Below are 21122 nucleotides of genomic sequence, written 5' to 3' on the forward strand. Positions count from 1 at the left end.
ACAATTGTGGCTTGCTTGTTTCAGAATTGTTAGTAAAATCAATAATTTTGTTTCCACATTAGTATATGATTGTTAATTACATTTATAATTTTAGTAAAACTTGTAAAAAGTATATATTTAGCATAAAAAATTAGTAAAATTATATTTATAATATACCAGTAGTAAAAGTCCACTATTAAATTTCACACGAGGCTTAATTGGCATTAACACTAATAGAGTGATGTCATGTATAAGATTAAATTGCATTCGATTTAATATGCCAATCGATAAAAATCGTACCAAGTACTGACTGTGTTAAAATTTAGTTTAATTCATATCGTTGCAAGACCCACAACTGAATTACAATTCAATTAAATTTTTATCTTATAGCACCATAAATGCATGTAACATTAATGCCAGACGTTGTTGCCTCAGGTTGTTTTGATCTTTATCGACAACAATTTTGCAATATTTTGGCAGTCATAAATAGGGTCTGAAAGCATTTCGTGATCAAGTAGAGCTCAGCAGCCTTCACTCGGATTTAAATTTCACTGTACATGAACATTACTGGAATATGCATCACAGAAGGAGGTCACTAAGCCTTCAGAAAAATCGTGCTCACAAGTTTCTAGAACGCGTATTAACCTTATGACCTGAACTATTATAAATGCTTTAAAAGCAAGTTCGTTACGGATTAGTTTTTAACATTCAATTTATCCAGCGACGGTAAAGAAGAATCATCGCATGCTGCAGCCGGAGCTGCGAACGGTTGCTGGGCCGAGCAGAGCGCATAGCGAGGACGATCGAGTGAACGACCTTGCCTGAGGCGCAGCCAGCGGGACTGCGTTTGTCAGGAGCGCTCGTCATGTGGTGGCCACAGCGGACGACAAGAAATACCAGACAAAAAAGCTGGGCCACGCACGACACCGAAAAACAGAAACGCCCAGGGTCAGAGAAAAACAAGAACGTCTCTCGCTTTCTCTCTGACTAGGGTTTAATATTTTATACGTTTCATCATGTGTTACATAAGCACACGACACTAGCAGGTTAACTCGGCGTAAGAGTGGATCGACTGATAATCCCTGCAATTATATAACCCTTTTTTATCGAATCAAATTAATAAGAATATGTTAAGGAATGTTAATGTTAAGTTTGAAAAAAGAAATCGATCAAGCCCAAATTTTCCATAGAACGGAACTCCAATTTGGCTCCCGTTCAGAAATATTAAAATTTTGTACCTATCTTGAATTAAATAAATCTATTATAATTTTAAATCGAACTTCTTATTTTATCTAATCCTTCCCTCTCAGTTTTTCAGTGCTATAGGTACTATTGCACGACTGAGAATAACTATCGGGCCAAAGTAATATCTCGACACTACAGGTATTGTGGAAAAGCACTCGATCAAATATTTACATATAAGACTGGTTGACTGGAGGCGATTAAAGGTTCTCCTCGCGACATAAGCGGAAATCAATCAACCCTTCCAATATTTAATGATGCACAAATTTGGACAGTGTCAATTCTTTTTTTTTCAACGATGCATGCGTTTCGCACAGATAAATCAATTTTTTATGATTTCAAGAAATTTCGTAACTCGTTCAAATTTATGATGATGTGTTTATTCTTGTGGATTATAAAATACACCCGTGTTTCCAAATCCTCTAAATTCCCCAGACACGTCTGCTGTCTGATGCTGGTAGCAAACCATTCTAAGAACTCGGCTAGACGTTCCACTTCAATGCTCTTGACGAAAAAAAACATAGGCAGAGAATTGGTAATGTCTGATAAAGAATAATTCTATCATGCGATTAATATTATTCGGATAAACTAGTGTGAACAGGCGAGAATAATTCAACTTCCTCAATCGTTACTCAAAAAATAATGAGGATAGTTATTATATGCAATTATTCATATCACGTGATTATTCACCACTTTAATTAAGGTCAACGCATTAAATCGTAAATTAATAAGAAATTTTAGAAGAATATAGAAAAGACATAAATTTCACCATGCCACCATTAAAAAGTTCCGCAGAGAAGCTGTTTTCAGTCGTTAAATTCCAATTAGCAATACTAAAGAAAAGAATATTAACTAAAATTGTTGTGAAAAAACGTGGAAAGAGACAAGCCTAAAAGTAAACCAAGTGAAATGGTTAGAAGTCTTTTCCACAATATCGGAAAATACATACGTATGTATATACACAAAAACAACAACTCTTAACGAGCCTAAAAATTGGTATAAAAATCGCGGAAACAGAAAGGTCTGAAAGGAAACTAAGTGGAATGGTTATAAGTTTTTTACACAATATCTGGGAATACATTCATAAAAACAACTCTTAACGACCCTAAGTGAATAGTGGCGGAGGATTCAAGAAAACCGATGCTACATTAATACCTACATGAAGCTCTAACGCCGTTTTGCCGAGCTGCAATGATTATCAGCTAGTTACATGTTGATTTAAATTTTAATTAATGCTAAATTTGGCTTTCTCTTCTATAAACTCTAATTGTTTCTAAATTTCACACTGTTCAAGAAAAACAAAATTCGGACTAAACTCAAATAATTTACCACCTCGATCGCACCAGAGATGTATTATTCTCTATCGTATAGAAAACAGAACTTTCATGATTTCTTCTTATTGTTATTTTGGAGCCCACTTTTTATACGACATCAAGCAAAGGCAAGGAACTCCTTAACTGCAAATATGTGATGAGAAAGCAAGTTTGGACCAGCAAGTTCAGAATAATATATTAGACTTCTCGCATATTATCAGTGAGACCGATCACAGTTCTAGGAAATACACTGCAACATTCATCTAAATAACCAAGGCTATTCTCTGTTCAATAGTATAAGATCACTTTTTGCTCATGCTTTGAGAGTCTGCACAAAGACCAGGTCGCTTTGGTCTTTGTTCAAAATATTGAGAGGAGACAATAAACCCTTGCAGTATCTACAAATAAGTCATTGAACTCTCGACATAATGGAACCTGAAATTGCATGCAACATAACCAACAAAAAATTTCTGCAAGTAATGCTCAAATGTCAAAAACTACATGATAAAAATTAGCGCGATCGTGTTTCATGCCAGTTAGCTTCAACTAATTAATAAATCCATAAATAATAATGAAAATCATCGATGGAGGAGAAGAAGAGAGAGGACCGAGACTGGCACCGAGATACGAGACGATGCGTACACGCTGTGAGGGCGCGGCTACACTAAGAGGTCGCGAGATCAAGTTACGTGCCAGGACAATGCGCCCATGCAACCAATTAAAGGGTCAAGAAAATCTCAGTGGTTCTTCTTTTCTTCATTAAAAATATGCACTGTACCTTCTATGAGTATCTAAATTAAATGATCTCTAAATGGAAGGGAAGTAGAGTATATTGTTGTGAAATTTGGAGAGAAGAATGATGCTGGAAACGTGTGTAATTAGTTGGTACAAAAATGACCCCAAAACAGGACGAATACGTAAATGTCACCGAGAGAACGGCACTATAGTTCACACTGAATCGTCCAAGTATCTCTTTGCGGATAGATCATTTGAAAAAGTATCAAGTTAATTCAAATCCAGACATAAAGCATTTTGTTGTTTTGAATAGAGCAACTACAACAAATAAGCTTATGTTAACAACCTTTCAGGAACGCAAACGAATAAGCGTGTGAAGACGTAGACGAACGTTACACAATGAGAATAAAGAGCTTCATAGTCTACGAAAGCTTTAGGGGAGTTATAAAATTTCGACCAAGTGCTTCGAATAACAGTTTAACCTCAAAATTTCTATTCTTCAAGAGCTGCATGTGTAGTTCAGTGCAGATTGACAGTGAACGCTGCGACAAGAAAACCATTTAACCATTTTAGAGCTTCTACACACAATAAAATACTCAGAGCATCTCACATTCAACAATAGCGCTCGCAATTGACAAGCGCAATTTAGGTACGTAACGGGCTCCACGGACGTTAAACATCTACCAACATGGAAAGATCAAGACTGTGATGAAATTATTCGAATATTAGAAGAAGGTCAATGCACTAAATTGATTCAATAGCGTAAGTAAATAAATTTATTGATATAGATAAAAGATAAATCTGTACATTCTCACACTACGCTTCTATGTACATCCTTTTTAGCGCGAAATTATTCATTTCCGCGAGCAGATAAAAAATAGTACGTTTCACAGTTATGTATAAAATCTAGATTAGAACATGGGTGTGGATTAACTCTGATCAATCTCAAATGCAATAAACTAATTTTTGTATATCATGCATATGTTATAAGATTGATTAAGTATTCAGATCAAGAATGTCATCGCAAGTAATTAGTTAAAATGGTCACGTATTCTTTGATCTCGCTGCTGCCGGTTGCAGTCAAGGTAACATACTCGTATTTAGGGCCGGTGCAGCCTTGACTCTTCACGGAGCAAAACCGTTCACAATGGGCAATAAAACTGCTGTTATCACTGTCCTCTAAAGGAAACGAACCATGGAGATGGAACATTTCTACAACTATTGCCGCCAATACACTCCATTTAGAATAATAGATATTGCACACTTATCTGATTCGACTTTGCAGTCATTTTTTTTAAATGAAATGTCACGTGGATTAATAGCGGCGTTTTCAAAAAATCTAAGTACACATTCAAAATGCCGCCTAAGAACCGATCTCCGTCTACGCCATGAAAAATAAAATATACAGGATTTTTAATTAATACATATATTTTTTGCATTTTCATCCTTCAAATCGTTCTAATAGATAATGTAAGTGATGTCAAACACGTGCATCATGAATGAAAATTTCACATCATACAAATAAAAAAAAAAGAAATATATAGAAAAAGTAAATAAGGAATAGAGAAAAATATCGAGATGCTGAATTACCAATCAATTACAACACGTCCACTTGACACGGCGATCGCGCGCGCTATAGAGAAGGCGCGACCTCGCTGCGTGTATACACCAAAAGTCAGCTGAGTTCAACTCGAGGGAGAAGAGGTCGGGATGAGATAAGCAACAGATGTTGATGTTCTAGTATTATGTGTATTCCTGTGTGAATAAAGAATAAAGCAACGTCTCGTGACCGCCTCCAATACGGGTCTTATAAGCTGCTCGCTAAACCAAAGAGCTTGCAATAGTTAATTTATGCATGGCAGTCGGGGAGCAACTGAGGCACGCGTGCTGGGTCATGAGATTAACTAAACCAAGGCTGAGAAACAAGATAAACTGGTATGACAGGAAGTGAAATATTTTAAAACGGAGCTAGAATTAAATTTTTGAGTAATAATAAAAGCTGGATCATAATAAAACAAGAACGTGCGAGATAGCTTGAAATTCTATTCGCCGGATTAGCTCGAAATTTCTTATTCGAGCTTCAAACAATAACAAAGCTGGAAGATGAGCACGGAGATGTATAAAAACGTTATTTTTAGACAATTGTTTACTGCACGCATGACTTGCACAAGGAATTTAAAGACAAGGGCAGTTTCCGTGAATGAAAAAAAAACAATCGTCGGACTGAAATAAAAAAAATGTTAAAAAGTTGAAATCTGTTTGTGAATATAACGAACAAAAAATCGATGCCATTATTCCTACTCACGGTAAAAATGTTCTATACATAACATACAAGTCGGTTTAATGGAACAACACTGCACCTCCGAAAAAGACGACAGATTATTAAAGTGCGATATCAAAATATCTGCAGTGTGAGAGTTGTCTGTATGGGAATAACACCAATCTCAAATTATTATAACTAATAAAAAAACACTAACTTTCAAAATGTATTACTCGAATGTGCATTCCATCGAGTAATATGAAGTGAGGTGAAGATAAAATTATATCTCTTACAAACATGAAATACGTGTACGACATATAAATTTAAACATTATTGGAGGGATTAAGCGTCAAAATATGTATTTATTTTACCTTAATGGTGCGTATGAATCATAGAAATCCACGTTATCATCTGTAAGGGAAGAAAGGCGGAGTGAATTCTTCATTGATGTGAAAAAGTGAATAAATCGAACAACGCTAAAAATTGGCATTTTTATCAACAAACGAAAGCTTTTATTTAATATAATTTCTTCGAAGTAACAATCAATGCTCCAGTGCTTCTTTCAAGAACCTAATGAGTTTCATAAGAGTTTGAGCTTCGTTCTACAAACATACGTAGCGAGCAATTAAAAATGATCAGGTCAAAAACAAAAGTAACGTCAGTGAAAGCCGTTGAAAGTCAGCGAGTACCTACAACAGCACCAAAAATGGAACTGGTCTAGCATACGCAGGTTATGGAGTGGCAGTTAACGAAGTTCATTTCACCCTAGTTTGCATTTGACTAGGAGCACTTTGACGATTAGGCACTAAAAAAGTAAAAGAAAAACGCATGAGAAAAAAACTAGGAGGCTTGTAGGCCTCCTACTTCGCGCACTATCAAAGGAAATCTCACTTTCTCTTTCAACTGCACATGAACAAATGGCTATGCTCGTAAGAACGCATCACGGCTAAACAGAAAGTAAATGAACTCAACCATACATTACTTAAATCGGGTCCTATAATTTTACTTACAAACTAAGATACATTCTCACCAGCAGTCCCAGCCACGTTGATCGGTCATTTCCTTACATTAAAAAAGATGAAAAAGCGCGTCAAGATCATCATTACTAATATGACACGTGTTCCGGTACACACAGTTAACTAATTCCGACTTGGATTGAAGGTTTTACATTTACATGCATTTGGAAGTCCTCTATTATGAGTTTTACTCTACAAGAGAACACCGGTATTCTACCATCTGGCAATGGTTACAATAATTCATACTTATATTGATGCTTACAAAAAAACTCCTGAAATTAACGATAATCGCTTTAAAAACCTGTCGCATATTATCAAGAAGTCATCATACAGTTGTTTTAAAGTCATATCATTCTTGTTATTGTGTCCCGTATTCATCAGACGGGAATTCTTACGTAAACTTAATAGAACTTCTTTCAAGATAGGCATTAATATTCCGAATCGGAACCCAAATGAAGCAACACAAACGTATGTAAAACGAGACTTGGTTACCATTACTCCAACATTAGACGTGATCATCGGTACCGCTTGCTCCCAATACAAGACTTCACGTTAATGGGACTTTCATCTATTCTCTTTCTCTTGAATTCAACGCAAGTCAAGACACGTCCAATTTTAGACGATGGCCTTTTATCATAAAATTATTATGCAGTAAATTAATAATACTCACGAATGTAGCAAATTTATAAAGGAATTATGCTTGGGAGAATTTTGAAATAAAAAAACAATGAAAAACGTTATAGAACCAATTAAGATTGAGCAAACGTGCTAACGAGTCTACCAGAAAATTCAAGATGCTGTGTAATTGCCACATAATTTCTTTAGCCCTTACATTCTGAGTTACAAATTTAGTACTAGGCAAGTAAATGCTTACACAGGGGCCTAAACACTACACTAAGTCGGACTTAGAACAAATGTATTCTTTTACCGTATTATGGCGGTAGTAGAATAATACTTTCAGTGCCAGAACATGGCAAGGTAAATTACTGAGAGTAACTAAGAGACGCCTCTCTAAAGTGAATATGATTCCAATTTAGATGAGCTCGAGGCTAGAAGGGAAGCTGTTTTACCAGCGCGGCTTCAGTATAGGCAAAGAGAAGGGTTCAAAATGCGCATCGGGATGGGCTCTGGCAGCTCATGAAAAATGGGTACCTACTGTTTTTCTGCTTAGAAAAATAGAAGTACTAGCTACATAGAAGTGAAATGAATCTATAATGAAGCAATGCAGTGTAATTTAGAAGGCAAATCTCGTGTAAATAAATTAAGGAACATTAAACATGTAAGAAATTTTTTCATAATTTAATTGCGGTTTACGTAGCTACACGATTTTGATGGCGTAAAACATAACTAAAAGGAGGCCATCCAGCAAATGCTCAGACTGGAAGGCTTTCGTAACTAAATTCTAGTTTTTATGTGCTTTCAAAAATCATTAACTAAAAATTTTACAAAATTACAGTTTTAGTCAATATTTGAACTAAACTATTTTTGCCGAACTGTACGAACAAGTGGAACATTTGTAGCAACAATGCAAGGAGCGAAAGTTACACAATAGATCAGATTATTTATAAGTGGGCGTCAGTGGACAGCGACAGTGAGCGCTACAGAGAAGTCGCAAAACACGTAGCGTCCAACTGTCCCTGACAATTTGGGGGGCAAAAAGCTAGTGCAACGAAAAGATTATCAACGTAAATGTGAGCGCCATGAGTCATGCTTTATTAGATTTATATATTTTCTCTACCTAGAGTATATTGAGAACTCTCACAAATATTGATGAATAATTAACTTACAGCATGGAAAATAAATGGTTTACGATCGTTATGTTCCAATAAGATAGAACATTTGCATGCCTTTTTTAAAGTTTATTAAAATTGTACCAAGTTAATGGAATCCTTGCGAAAAGCAAGAAATATCAAGACAATTAGCTCAATAATAGACTGAAGCTAAAGATCCAATTCAACGAAATAAATTATCACTTCATTTTAGAAATGATGAGTGGAACACGCCAAAGGGCGGAAAATGTACTTTATGAAACAGGTACCGCATGCATGGAACAGGTACACATAAACCAACTCACAACTGTTGTCACGCTACTACAATGACAAAGAAAACGTCACATAAATGAGCGACGAAACAACGGATCTAATTTGAATGCGGATGTTTGGCAGACTTCCGGAATTAGAAGGCATTTTTCCATCAGCTCGACTTTTTCCTCATCCGTGTAACTCCTAGACACTAAAACAATTTGGACTGACTAAAATGAACTATTAAATGAGTGGTAAAGAGTCATTATGTGAATTAATGCCCGTGAATTATGCGCAGCATGAATTTTACTCAATGGTACACAATCTTTAATAGGCGAAAATTTGCTCGTTTACCGGTTCTAGGTGGGAAAATGGTGTGCTTATTTGAGGCGCATACACAAAGCATAAGCAGAGTATTTGGGAAACAAGTGCGAGCGTGAGGAACAATTGTCACCTGATATCTGACGTTAAGTAAACGTTGAATTAAATGTTGTTTCATTTAACGAACGTTGATTTTATAAACGTTGCTTCAATGTCATTTACCAGGTGCAATTTTTTCCAGAAATTTCCCATGAAGTACGGAAAGGATAATTACTAAAAAAAATTACCAGAAGTAGAACCATTAGGGACTAAATGCATTCGCTTGATCATAGACATACATAAAATCAATCTCCGATATTGCAATGGTGTCATGACTGAGCCTGGCAATTTGTTCAGTTCCAAAATATCGAGAGTTATAAAAATAATCTTATTCCATATTTCCCGACTCAATATAAGTGTATATGTTCATACATTTCTTCTTTTGAATCCCGCCTTGAATGCACCGACTAATAAATCCCCTTTCCCAGGAGCAACACGAACGGAGAAAGTTGCACACAAGCATGTGCGTGTTGATCACGCTGGAATATATCAGAGAGACTGAGGGAATAATCTCCCGGAGCAGAAAGTGGAACAGTTAGCAAGACTAGTCGAGACACAGGCGGCAAATTGGTTGTTCCCACATGCAAGCTGGGACACTCACAACACTGACCGAACTTATGACGCGAAAGCCCACAATTATGGACAATTGTGGGTTGGTTATATTAACTCGATCGATCAGAGTTGTCTTCGTTTTAAATATGAACAGCATGATAGGCTGATTTACTTATCTACGAGTTTTTATAGCGGTTTTTATAGTGGCCATTTGCTTAAATTCGGAATTTTTTGTATGAATCGAAGTTTAGGAGTTAAATTAGTAGCTCAGACAAATGAAAATGTGAGAGAGATGGTATGATAGTCACTAATTTCCTATCTCATAACTTTAACTAATACAAAACAGTATGCATTCATTAATAAAACTAGACCGAATTTCAACTACATATATACGTGTTCAATTTACTCTCTCTAGGTACGGTACTGTACTTAATTCGCCGACCTGCTTCTCAAAGAGATCTGAGGAAGCAAGACATCCGAGTTCCCAGGAAACTCATCGGGATTTGCGAATTTTTATTGATCGCGTGAACCGTTCCGCATGATCCCACGAGGCTCGAAAATTAAAACGAGTTCTGGGCTCTGGCCGTTAGTTTTCATGTGTGGCCGCGAGCAATTAAAGATATTCGCAGGCTTCCGCTTCCGTTTCATATTCCCACGCCACTCGATGACACATGACCAAGGTAGAAAATGTCTGGAGCATTTCCGCGGCTTTTTTCAAGAGTACAGATTAGCAAGTTATTTTGATGGCAATTGGCACCGAATGTCAAGCAAGGACATATATAAATTTGACACGTATTATTTAGCTTGTGGACAGATTTTTAGTTCGTTTGCATATAATTCAACTAATTTATGGTAGAAAAAATAATTCACTTAAGAACGCTTTTCCCATTGGAAATTTCATTTATGAATACCGTATAAAATGCTAAGTTTTTCACTATACTTTAACAGGTGAACGAAAATTGGACATTCGCACTCATTGAGTGAATGCGGTGCGGCTGAGCAGGCATCATGGAATAATAAATGGCACCAGATATGAGCATTAAACAGTAAACACATGTAATTTTATTTTAAGTTGTTTGTGGAAACAACTCAATCTTAAGATCACTCCAAGCAAGTTGATAGAGGAGACTATTCAAAGTATTGAAATTAATGAACATAAACTAGCATATTGGAAAATAATGAGAACACAATTGAACACCCCCCCCCCCTCACCCAATACCAGTTCTATTATGGGATACCTACTGGCAAAACGAGTGACACAATCAATCATAATAGGTCAATGGAAGTCCAGCTCGACCTCAAACCGTTACCGGAAAGATGAATCCCAAAGCGAGAAGTCTCACGTGGCGAAAAAATTATAGAGCATCAAGTGAATTCCGGTGGAGCATAGCAGGTGACCGCAAGCAATCATAGGTCTGGTCCGGAAATGATCGACAGCACAAAATTGTCCGACAAAATGGTCCAATATAAGTCCGATCTATGTGAAGACATAGATCGTCTTCACATCGTTAACAAAACAACGACATACCTAGCAACAACATCCAACATGTCGTAAAGCCAAGATAATTTGGAACGACAATAGTAGTATAAAAGAACTTGTTCTATTTTTTGGCCATAATTCGTCTAGCATATATTCAAGTAAAATTCATAGATAAAAACATTACCGAAATCAATAAAAGAACAGATGCGTAAAAATAATCAAAAGTATTCGCCATAATTGCGAGTTCAATTTCAGCTACATCACAATTTCTCATGATGCAATTAAGGTTCGTATGGGCATAATCTTCAAACGCTTTAAGTTGTACAGAAAAAAATACAAATTTAGAAATTATGAACGCGACTGGTAAAACCGTTAACCAAGCCAAACGATACTTCTATTTAGTTAGTTTAGTGGCCTCATGTTTACTATCGCATCAGCTATCGCGCACCGGAAGTCAAGATGAACATCTCCAAAAAGGTGGGAGGTCTCAGTTCTCGAAGTTTGTCAGATCAAAAATTGTTCATCACCCACAAGGGGCGGAAGGTCTCAATAGTCCAGCCCGCTGTAGCTGGCGCGAAAGAAACAGCGTTAGCATCTCAAAGAGACGAAGTGACAAGGAGGGACAGGTGAAAAGCAACAGAAACTAAGGCACTCTAACAAGAGGTCGCTTACACGGGACGTCGGCCGCCCGCACGAGAGACAGAAAAGGGAAATGGAAGGAATCCCACCTACATAATAACTTAATGTAAGGAATCCTACCTACATATTAACTTAGCCCCACAACTGAAGGATTGTTTCGCAGGAACAATCCCTCTAGGAACTCGAAATCCCATAGGACTTCTGATGAGCACAGATATGCATCAGAAGTCCCCCCTGAGGGGTTACGTTACTTTTAAAAAATTTCTTAACACAGGCGGAGCTCCATATTTAGTTATACCGCACGAGAACGAAAAATACAGGATAAAGCAAAACACAACTTAGGATTTTTAACCGCAAAGCCACGACTCACTTAGTTAAAAAAAACTTTTCCGCAAAATGACAATCGAGGCCAACAAGTATTCTGCTAAAAATTGCTTAAGCAGTTTTCTTTTATCTTAGAGATTTATTCCCATATCATACATTTAGATTTGACCATATTTACAAAATAAAATGCAAAACAAAATTTAAAATAGGAGAAAGACACAGCTAGATCGAAAAGATTCTTTGCTTAACAATATTCTTCGCTTCGCGAGCAAATTCGTGCGAAGAACATATCAAAGCTAATGTCAGCACGAAGCCATTGCAAAAATACCGCCATTCAAAGGTGCATTCCGACTAATTTCGATACTGAGAACGTAACAGGAGGAGCGCTTCCTGTCTACAGATCTTCCTTTAACTGCGAACACGGAACAAAATTGCACAATAAAACGGAACGTCAACATTCGGTTGTAATTCGAAGTACGATTGTAAAAAGAATACGTACTTTAAAAAATTAGGAGTCAGATTATTCATGAAGCAATTATAGCAACATGATAGATTATTGTTAGTAGTATGTAATGAAATTATGTTTCATTCAGGGGAAATCAAGCTAGTGCAAGCGATTTTCAAATAGCAATATTTATCTTTACACAAATGTCTGTAACTGCGTTGCTAATGATTTTAGAGAAATTGAGCGCATCTGTTCATAATTTCACCAAAAATGCATAAAAAAGGACTTGATGTCACGAACCATCAAGGTCCTTCATTGTGATAAACGTCGGAAGAACAGCTGGCATGATAGACGTTCGCCACCACAGGCAGTGCCAATAAATACAACGATGCAACGATTGCATCACTTTAGTCTCGTTAATTTCAGCGCAATTGTGTTAATAGAGATGCAGACCTTGAGGCCTACAAAGCAATGTCATACTCGTACATCGCGCACATTTAGGCGGGACTTCTCAAGGCCACAAATTTCTTTTCAAATTTGCCAAATGAATCTTCGAAGTTTTAAAAAAAAAATCCTGAAAGCTTCTTTCTAAATTATTTTTTAAATTGAAGCCATACAGCGGTTTTCCACGTGATATTTGACATGGAAACCCAATTACAGCAAACTCACATCAGAGATTCGAAACATCTCTACAATATTGAACTCAGCACGATCTCGGTGGTAGTCAAAAATTTCTGTAAACCGAATCTCATTAAATAGAATAATAACCGAAATTCTCATCTAATAAATAATAAAAATTCATCTGAATAAACAAAATTTAAGAAATTTAGTGATACTAGAATGGTTTAATATAAATATAAAACACGGAAAAGTAAAACAACATAAAATTTCAAGAAGCGAAACATTTGCACTTCAAAATACATTAGTATCTAATGTTAAAAAAGTTCATTTCTTATTCGTCGCCTCATAGATTTGAACCAAACATTCAACAAAACGCAACATGTCTGTGTGAAACTTTTGCGTTAATGTCTATCGAAACAGGATCTACAAACGCGTTACCCAACACGACCTTTCCATAGTCACTATATACCCATTTGCAAGATTGCGTTCACGCAAGAACGGTGAGAGGCAGCGCTGCGAAGCCTGCGGTAAATGGCAGTTTCAGCCTCATGCTGTAACGCTGAGCCTCCTTCGCTCGTGAGTTCAAAGCCTGCCGAGAAATGACGTTGCGCAACGAGAATCTTGACATGGCACCGACAGGAAGACCTCCTGTGAATACGTTCAGTGAAATGAAATGTGAGTGCGTGCAAATTTGCACAACGCGCGTCACTTACAGAATCAATTTTTGTTCAGAGTTCTTTATAGTAGCTTTTGAATAGCTCATTTCCGATAACTTGCATGCAAACATTTGCATTTGTAAAATAAAGAAGAATTGATGAACCAGTGTTCCGTACGACTTTAAAAGCATGATTTTCCCTAACTTTGTGCTTGAAAAGATCTCGTAAATAATATGTAAAGGAGAACAATTATCCGGTTGATCGATAAGATACATTATAGTTGACTTTAACTTCTATCACGTTGTATAAAATGGAGATATGCAAAGGGAAATTAATACGGTGAAACGCTGTCAATGCATTAATTAACGGTGAAACGCTGTCAATAGGAAGCATTCGATATTTTTTATTCAGATATGAATCACGTGCAGAGCAAGAAGACATCAAAGATTACTATGAAGCTGTAACATTTAAGATCAATGGGCGCTTTTATCTTGATCAAAATTAATTTCATACGATTACCATTTCCCAGAAAATTCTAGAAATCAACGCCTACGCCGGTGCTCTCGAAAGACGGCATGAAAGGCCCCTGGCTCAGTACAATAAAAATAAAGACGTCCTTGACTCTCAACGGTCATAAGGAACTCAGCCAGAGGACGATCGCCTTCTTCAACCAGCCAGTCCAAGCCTCCGCTCACACTAGCAGGTAAAAATATACTAAAATAAGTTTAAATAACAGTTAAAAGAAGTCCGGTGCATCATCATATTGAATCAGAATTAGATATAGGGGCTGCGTTTATTGCATGGATTATGTCTACTATTAACAGATCTTAATTTAGCCGGTATGTCAGCACAATTCAATGTTGGTATCTTTTATAATATGGCCCGTACAATACGTATGCATGCTCTGTTCACTGGTATATTTCCCGCGAACCCACAGTACACTCCTGGTTTCCTACGATAATACATGAAATTTGACAACAACAAAGGAACTTGATCTTCATGTATCGGTACACGAGATTGAAAGAGCTTTACTTTTATTCGGTTTAATGCTTAAAGTTAGGTAAACAAGAATACTTCTAGAATTTTTGGGATACACTCATTCCAATGCGGCACAAGGTTAAAGCAAATTAAAGTACATTCATTCAAAATTCTCTTACCTACAAACAAATTTACAGAATATAATATCAACGTATACTTATGCGGTATTTGAGATCCTCAATTTGAGATGAAAACAAACATTTCTTAGTTCTAGCAAAACCCACGCAACTGAAAATAAACAAAGATAACGTGTGGATCACAGTAAATATTACGTTCAGGAACTGTGGTTCATCCTCTTATCTCAAGGTATTTATTTATTCAGCACAATGCGGAGGGTTTGTGTACGGGACCGACTGGTGTACAAAGACGCAGTCCTAGCGGCGCCAGAGACCGAGGATAAGATCACACGAGGAGCCGACACGCATGCGGAACTTCTCTTCCCGTTGCAAATCACATCTTTCTTTCTCGCAGCACATCACACCCATTATTCTTATATCACATGCATTACATCACTCATGCCCGTAGCACATCATACCAATTATTTTCGCAGCTACCGTAGCATATTACACCTTCTTTCCAGTAGCATGTTTTGTCCTTTCTTCCCGTATCATTTGACAGTTCTTCCCGTAACACTTTGCACTTCTTCTTCCCGTAGCACGTTTCAGCATTTCTTCCCGAGGCACGTACCATCTTCGCTTCCCGTAGCACGTTTCATAATTTATTCCCGTATCACGTTTCGTATTTTCTTCCCGTAGCACATTGCACCTTTTCTTCTTGTAGTATACACCGAACTATTTAGAGCTAACCATTAACTAAAACAAAACGCAGGAAACAAATGCAGAAATCATAAAATCAGCGCAGAAGGCCAATAATCATTCTAAGTAATTCCAGCTGACATTATGGAAGGCTGCTGCATAAGAAGCAGCAAAAAATGTCAGTTATAATTTATTTACATGTCCAGCACAATGGAGCGTGACTCTGCCTGGCCTTCCTTCCTCTTTCAAGATCAACCGATGCGGAAGCATATTATTTTTCACTTATTATATTTTTCGTTTACAATGCAACTGGACACTGACGTTACAACCTATTCCTGCATGTAAAAAAATAAAGACCACCATTTATAATGGATTTGCAGTATAGTTACAAACTTATGCACTGTCCAGTCGACCGCGCAAACTCTTCAACACAAATATAACAAAATTTTGCAAACATTTACCTTGTAATTTCAACCAACTGTAATAATACATGGAGTCGATGACATGATTCTCATCTTAACTTCTTCATTTAAGTATAACTCAAGTAAATGTACACAATACCGACAGTGAAATGAAGAACCGAATACAAAATTCTTTTTGTAAGGCAGTTAAAATTTTTCACAGCATAAAAACAATGTATATGAAAACAAATTAAAAGGTGTTAGAGAATTAATGAAACGAACAAATGACATGAAAAAGTTACTCTGTCAATATCGGAGCTATTAACCGAATACACTAGCTAGTTAACCGAATCGCATTAAACTTCAACCCTATACGCCAGTTCTCGCTCGACTAATAAGCACCATTGTAATGCACCGTAGTACAATCAACATGCATAAGACACGACTGAGAACTACTTCCTATGACACGGACCAACAGCAGAACAATCAATATGGTATCTCATTATTAGGAATTTGCTCGAGTACGGGATAGGAGCCTCAGTACTGCTAAATAACGTCGCAGCCCTCATGAGCTGAACGTTACAAGCAAATAACTCGAGCTCCCGGTGTGAGCAAGATCGGCTTTCACGATGCATTCGGATGCGTGGCATTATTTACAGAGGACAACTACACAGCGGACCTAAATACTACAATACAACGAGGACGTTAGTTTGGTAATTCAGTTGGGCGCACTGTACATGAACACACCCATATGCCTGAAACTAAAATATGAGAAACTGCTTTTTATCGCAACCTGTATCCAGCAAGAAAATATCGTAAATTTAATCCAACAGCAGTCGTGGTTGGAAGAGTCTCCTTTATGAAAGCCGTTTTTTAACTAGTTAATGCCATATTTGTAAAATATTTAGGAAGATAATCCGTCGTTCCAATATGCTTACCGTTATAACTCATTGCTACAAATGGTAAAAGATATAAATGCAAGTACCTTGGAACACGAAACCTGTATAGTTACCTCTGGAGGAAATGCAATCCGGCACTAGGTTCTCATACGAACAAGATGGCGGGATCTGAACGCATGAATGACCACATATACTGTCGGTCAACAACAACCCAAGTCCCACGCGGCGCGCTGTGAAATAAACCCTCTAAACTGGCCATATAAGATTAAAAGCAATCTCATAGAAGCAGCAACAGAGTTTAATTTGCTAATCAGATTACAGCTCCAACGTATTTACGACTCCTCTCGGATCTAGGAAGGCAACCAATGTACCCCCAAGTCGGCCCTCAACAAATCGTACTGTAGGTGAAAAGGCGCACAAACATATCTTTTTCTATTTCTTGTATTCGAAGGCTTTACGCCTGATTGCTCATCATTTTTTGTGCGCTGTAAGTCCGTTCTTGTCTACTGTATTTACATGTTTACACCCAACACAGCTGGGAATAAGGCAAAAGGTTACTCAGACAAAAGACATCCAGAGGGAACAAAGTTTTTTAATATAACTCATTTTTCCCGTTCCATAGCCACTAATACTTCATTCCGTCCGTAACCTCAGCAAATTGCAGCAACTTAGGCAGCAACAAGACAATAAAATACTACAACAAGATAACAAGATAATAAAATACTATAACAAATACCTAGCGCAATTTAAAGAAATGAACCAATTGAATGAAAGAAAAACAGAAATAAATAAAGAGAGTGAAAATTAACATCACAATATGATATATTCTTACCGAACATGCATACGCGATACCGAATTACAACGACCAAAAATCGGGCGGAGTCCGATGAAACGATATCAGATCCTAAATATAAAGTTGTATAAGCATTATTTTAACAAGACTACGGCTTAAAAATTTTAAATTATATCACTACAAAGCTTGAGACAATATTCGATCGTTTATCGTGATGTAGTTATTCTAAGGAATACTAGAAACCTGATAATTCGTTCAAATCTAACCGACCGAATAATCTAGAGATTACTTCGACATCTTGAATTAGATGAAATTCAGGCGTAAAAGGCACAATATTCATCGAACAAGCAAATGAATGAAAATTTTATTCCATTTTTAGCGCATTTTCTCATTTATGAAAAAAATGCACTATTGTGCTCGCCATGGCCGTCTGTCTGTCCGTCCGTGACTTGATGCTTTCGTCGACGAGAAAATGCGCTCTCTGTCACTCACTGCAGTGAGTAGGTACTGAGTTATATTTTTTTAGATACGTTTGCATCCATTTCTTTTGAATAGTGAAATATTTCATTCATCATGAAACAATAGAATCGTCAGTTATGAGTTTCAGCATGTAATATCAGTTCGATATAACAGTCTCGTCGTATTAAAAATTTTTAATAATCACATGGTAATGTGGGACAATTAAAGATAAAGCAAAAGTAACGTGAATAAAGGTGTAGGAAACTAGCGATAATAGTAATACTTGTGGAGTTGGAGTGTATAGCGAAGGATCGGTACTAACGGCGCGTTGAGTTACCACCCGCTTGCAGTCTGATATAATCGAGGATTGATGAATAATACAAAGGATGGAGCAAGAACGTTTCTCCAGCTAGAATTCATAAGTAATGTACCATAGACAAAAATTTCACAAATGCATAAGCTACCAAGACGCCTTGCACCTCAATCCATAAAATGAAAATCAACGCAGTAGGTAATATCGATTAGCCGAAATTTCTCAAATCAAGAATCGTCAATGACCCACAACGCGCGGAAGATTTTATAAGGCTGAAGCTGACGTGAAAAACGTTGGCTTAGAATCTCAGAGGGACGAAATAAGAAGCAAGAACGAGAAGAAACAAAGACACTCAACAGAGCCCTGCATGAGACGTCGGTCGTCAACTTGAGAGTCAGAAATTCAGAAACCTGACCACAGAAATGCTAAGAAACCTACCTCATAACATTATAACTAAGTAGGTAGGTTAGGATGTAATCAAGAACAGCAGTCGGAGCTGTCTGTGGTGGGGCGTTCAGAAACATTGAAGTTGGGAATGCGAAAGCTCATGCGACGAGCTTTAGAAGACGCGCGTCAGAAGACTGCTGCGGGTTAGGAAGAGATTATCTCCTTACACAAATAAATGAGATCTACAACTTGGCTACGCATAATAACTGATAGCAATTGTATTAGTACTCCAGCTTCCTCGCGGAACGGAGTAAATGCAATACAAATCTTTTTCAAAGCACACATGTGCAGTGAGTATGTGTTCAAGTTTAATTTACATTACATTTGAGCTCAATTCAACTCTTTATTAATTTAAATTGCAAGACTTCCTGACGCAACAACCTCGCAAAATAGCTACAGTCATTTATGAGAAGTTCAGCAGAAATGCAAAATTTTAGAAAACATTCTTTCACACCAGCACTTTGATAGGAAATTGGTATTGGTAGGATTTGGTGGTGGATTTGATCTCTCTGTTTCGGCAAGGTCATTTGAAACTAGTTGCTGGTGAGTGGTGACAAATATCTATCCGACCAGTTTTTCTACGATCTGGAGCATCACCAGTTGATCTTTTCAAAGTTCTTCTAGCATCACCAAATGATCCCTTCAAAGTTCTTTAGCCTAACCAACTGATTAGTTCAGAGTTCACTAGCATCACTGAGGAACAAAAAAGAGAACGTCCGAAAAATCATAAGCTATAAAAAACGAGAAGGTATCGATGTAGACGTGTAATTTAGTCTCGTAAAACTTGTTTCGTTGCACTCGAGTTTCTGCCGGCCATAGTGAAAGCATCGTAATCTACGTTCTGAAAAGTACTATCTCCGCGACACGTGCAATCGAACCCTTAGCAAAAATGGTCACACAATATTTTGTAAAATATGATCGTCGATGCATCATTTTCGTTGTGATAAAAATGAAAAGTCTACACTTGTGGAATGTTAGAATTACAACCTATAAACATGGAGACATAGATAGAAAATTTGACTGTCTATGCTTCGGGTGTTTACGTACACTGTTACATTGTCCATCATCTGTCTGAAGAAACCTTCTGGAAACCTCGTCAAAGTTCAACAATCAACACCGACCAGAACAACTCGTCAAAATATTATTGATGCAATAAAATTTTTTCGAGAATTGACATAACGTTGATTATGCGGTAATAATACAAAATGCTGTAACAATAATAAAAAAAAACGACAAATAAATACTTAAATAGGCGTACTTGCAGCGCTGAACAACGCCTATTCCGAGTCACATAGGTACGTAAAAGGCAGCGTCAAGACTATTAGGGGCCGCCTCGGGAGGCATGTCACACTCCATCTAAATTTGTCACCGCTCGATTGCCCACCATTATTCACCGGCTCAGACATTAAGTGAATCCTTGGCCAAGAAAACGGTGTCGCAGCTTGCAATTCTCAGACACCAATTATCACTCGCGCCAAACAACGAGCCTTGACAGACGTGCTCCATAAATTACTGTGGCCTTCCAGTTAACGTGGCTTTGGGACGCTAATGAGCCCTTCGAAACAATAAATTTTGGCAAATGTTTAACGTAAAAACTGCGCTTGAAAACTGTGTAAAATGACAAAAATGTTACAGGGAGCTAAAATTACGAATAAGCTTTCATAGGAGGTGTGGAAGGACATTTCCTTATTGTACCTAAATCGTGACAAAACAGCTACTTTCTCGCCAGCATAGGAACAGAAATGTCCTCACAAGAGAAACATTGTAAAATCCGTTAAGCAAGCAATCCTTAATTCAGTTCAGCATAAGTTCAACAATGTCATGCTGCTTGCTAATCAAGATAAGATTTAGGGACACAAAATACTACTGCCTATTTATGCCGACACAATGAATACTTAAAAATCCATATATCGAGTTTTGTTTAGTTAGTAATGAGCAATATATTTATCGACTATTGACCGCTCGTTTAACATTTTGCTCGTTTACCTAACTAAGGATGACGAATAAAAACCGTGTCTAGACCCAAACAGTCGTCATAACTGAATTATATAGAATTACTTATATGTTTTTATTTCAATCTGAGTGTGGTTGCAACGCTTCAGCGAAAATTCATCCAACATTTTATTATTGTTAAGCAGAAAAAAGGTACGGTCGAGATGACTAGAGCTCAATTCAAGTGCCGAAGGGCAGGAAATTCTTTTATAAGTTTCTTACTGCGTAGCTAAATTAAGGTTCTTAAAGCAGCAGGAATCTTACCGTCCCATTTATCGTGCAGTTGACGCTTTGATGATGACGCATCTCATCACTTCCCGGA

The 21122-nt window shown here is 37.2% G+C and overlaps 1 protein-coding gene across 3 annotated transcripts in view; it reads right to left on the reverse strand.

Annotated features, from left to right (window-relative positions):
* The window catches only part of LOC108680112, a 65636-nt gene that overhangs the window by 14306 nt on the left and 30208 nt on the right, over window positions 1–21122 (reverse strand). The window contains exon 2 of one of the 3 annotated variants that reach the window (XM_047880196.1): window positions 5901–5940. The exons of the other annotated variants lie outside the window; for them this stretch is intronic. The gene's annotated coding sequence lies outside the window, so the exon portion shown is untranslated. The remainder of the gene's footprint in view (window positions 1–5900; window positions 5941–21122) is intronic. 3 annotated transcript variants of the gene reach the window in all.

Source organism: Hyalella azteca, unplaced genomic scaffold (genome assembly GCF_000764305.2).
Source record: "Hyalella azteca isolate HAZT.00-mixed unplaced genomic scaffold, Hazt_2.0.2 contig4943, whole genome shotgun sequence".
Classification (NCBI taxonomy): domain Eukaryota; kingdom Metazoa; phylum Arthropoda; class Malacostraca; order Amphipoda; family Hyalellidae; genus Hyalella; species Hyalella azteca.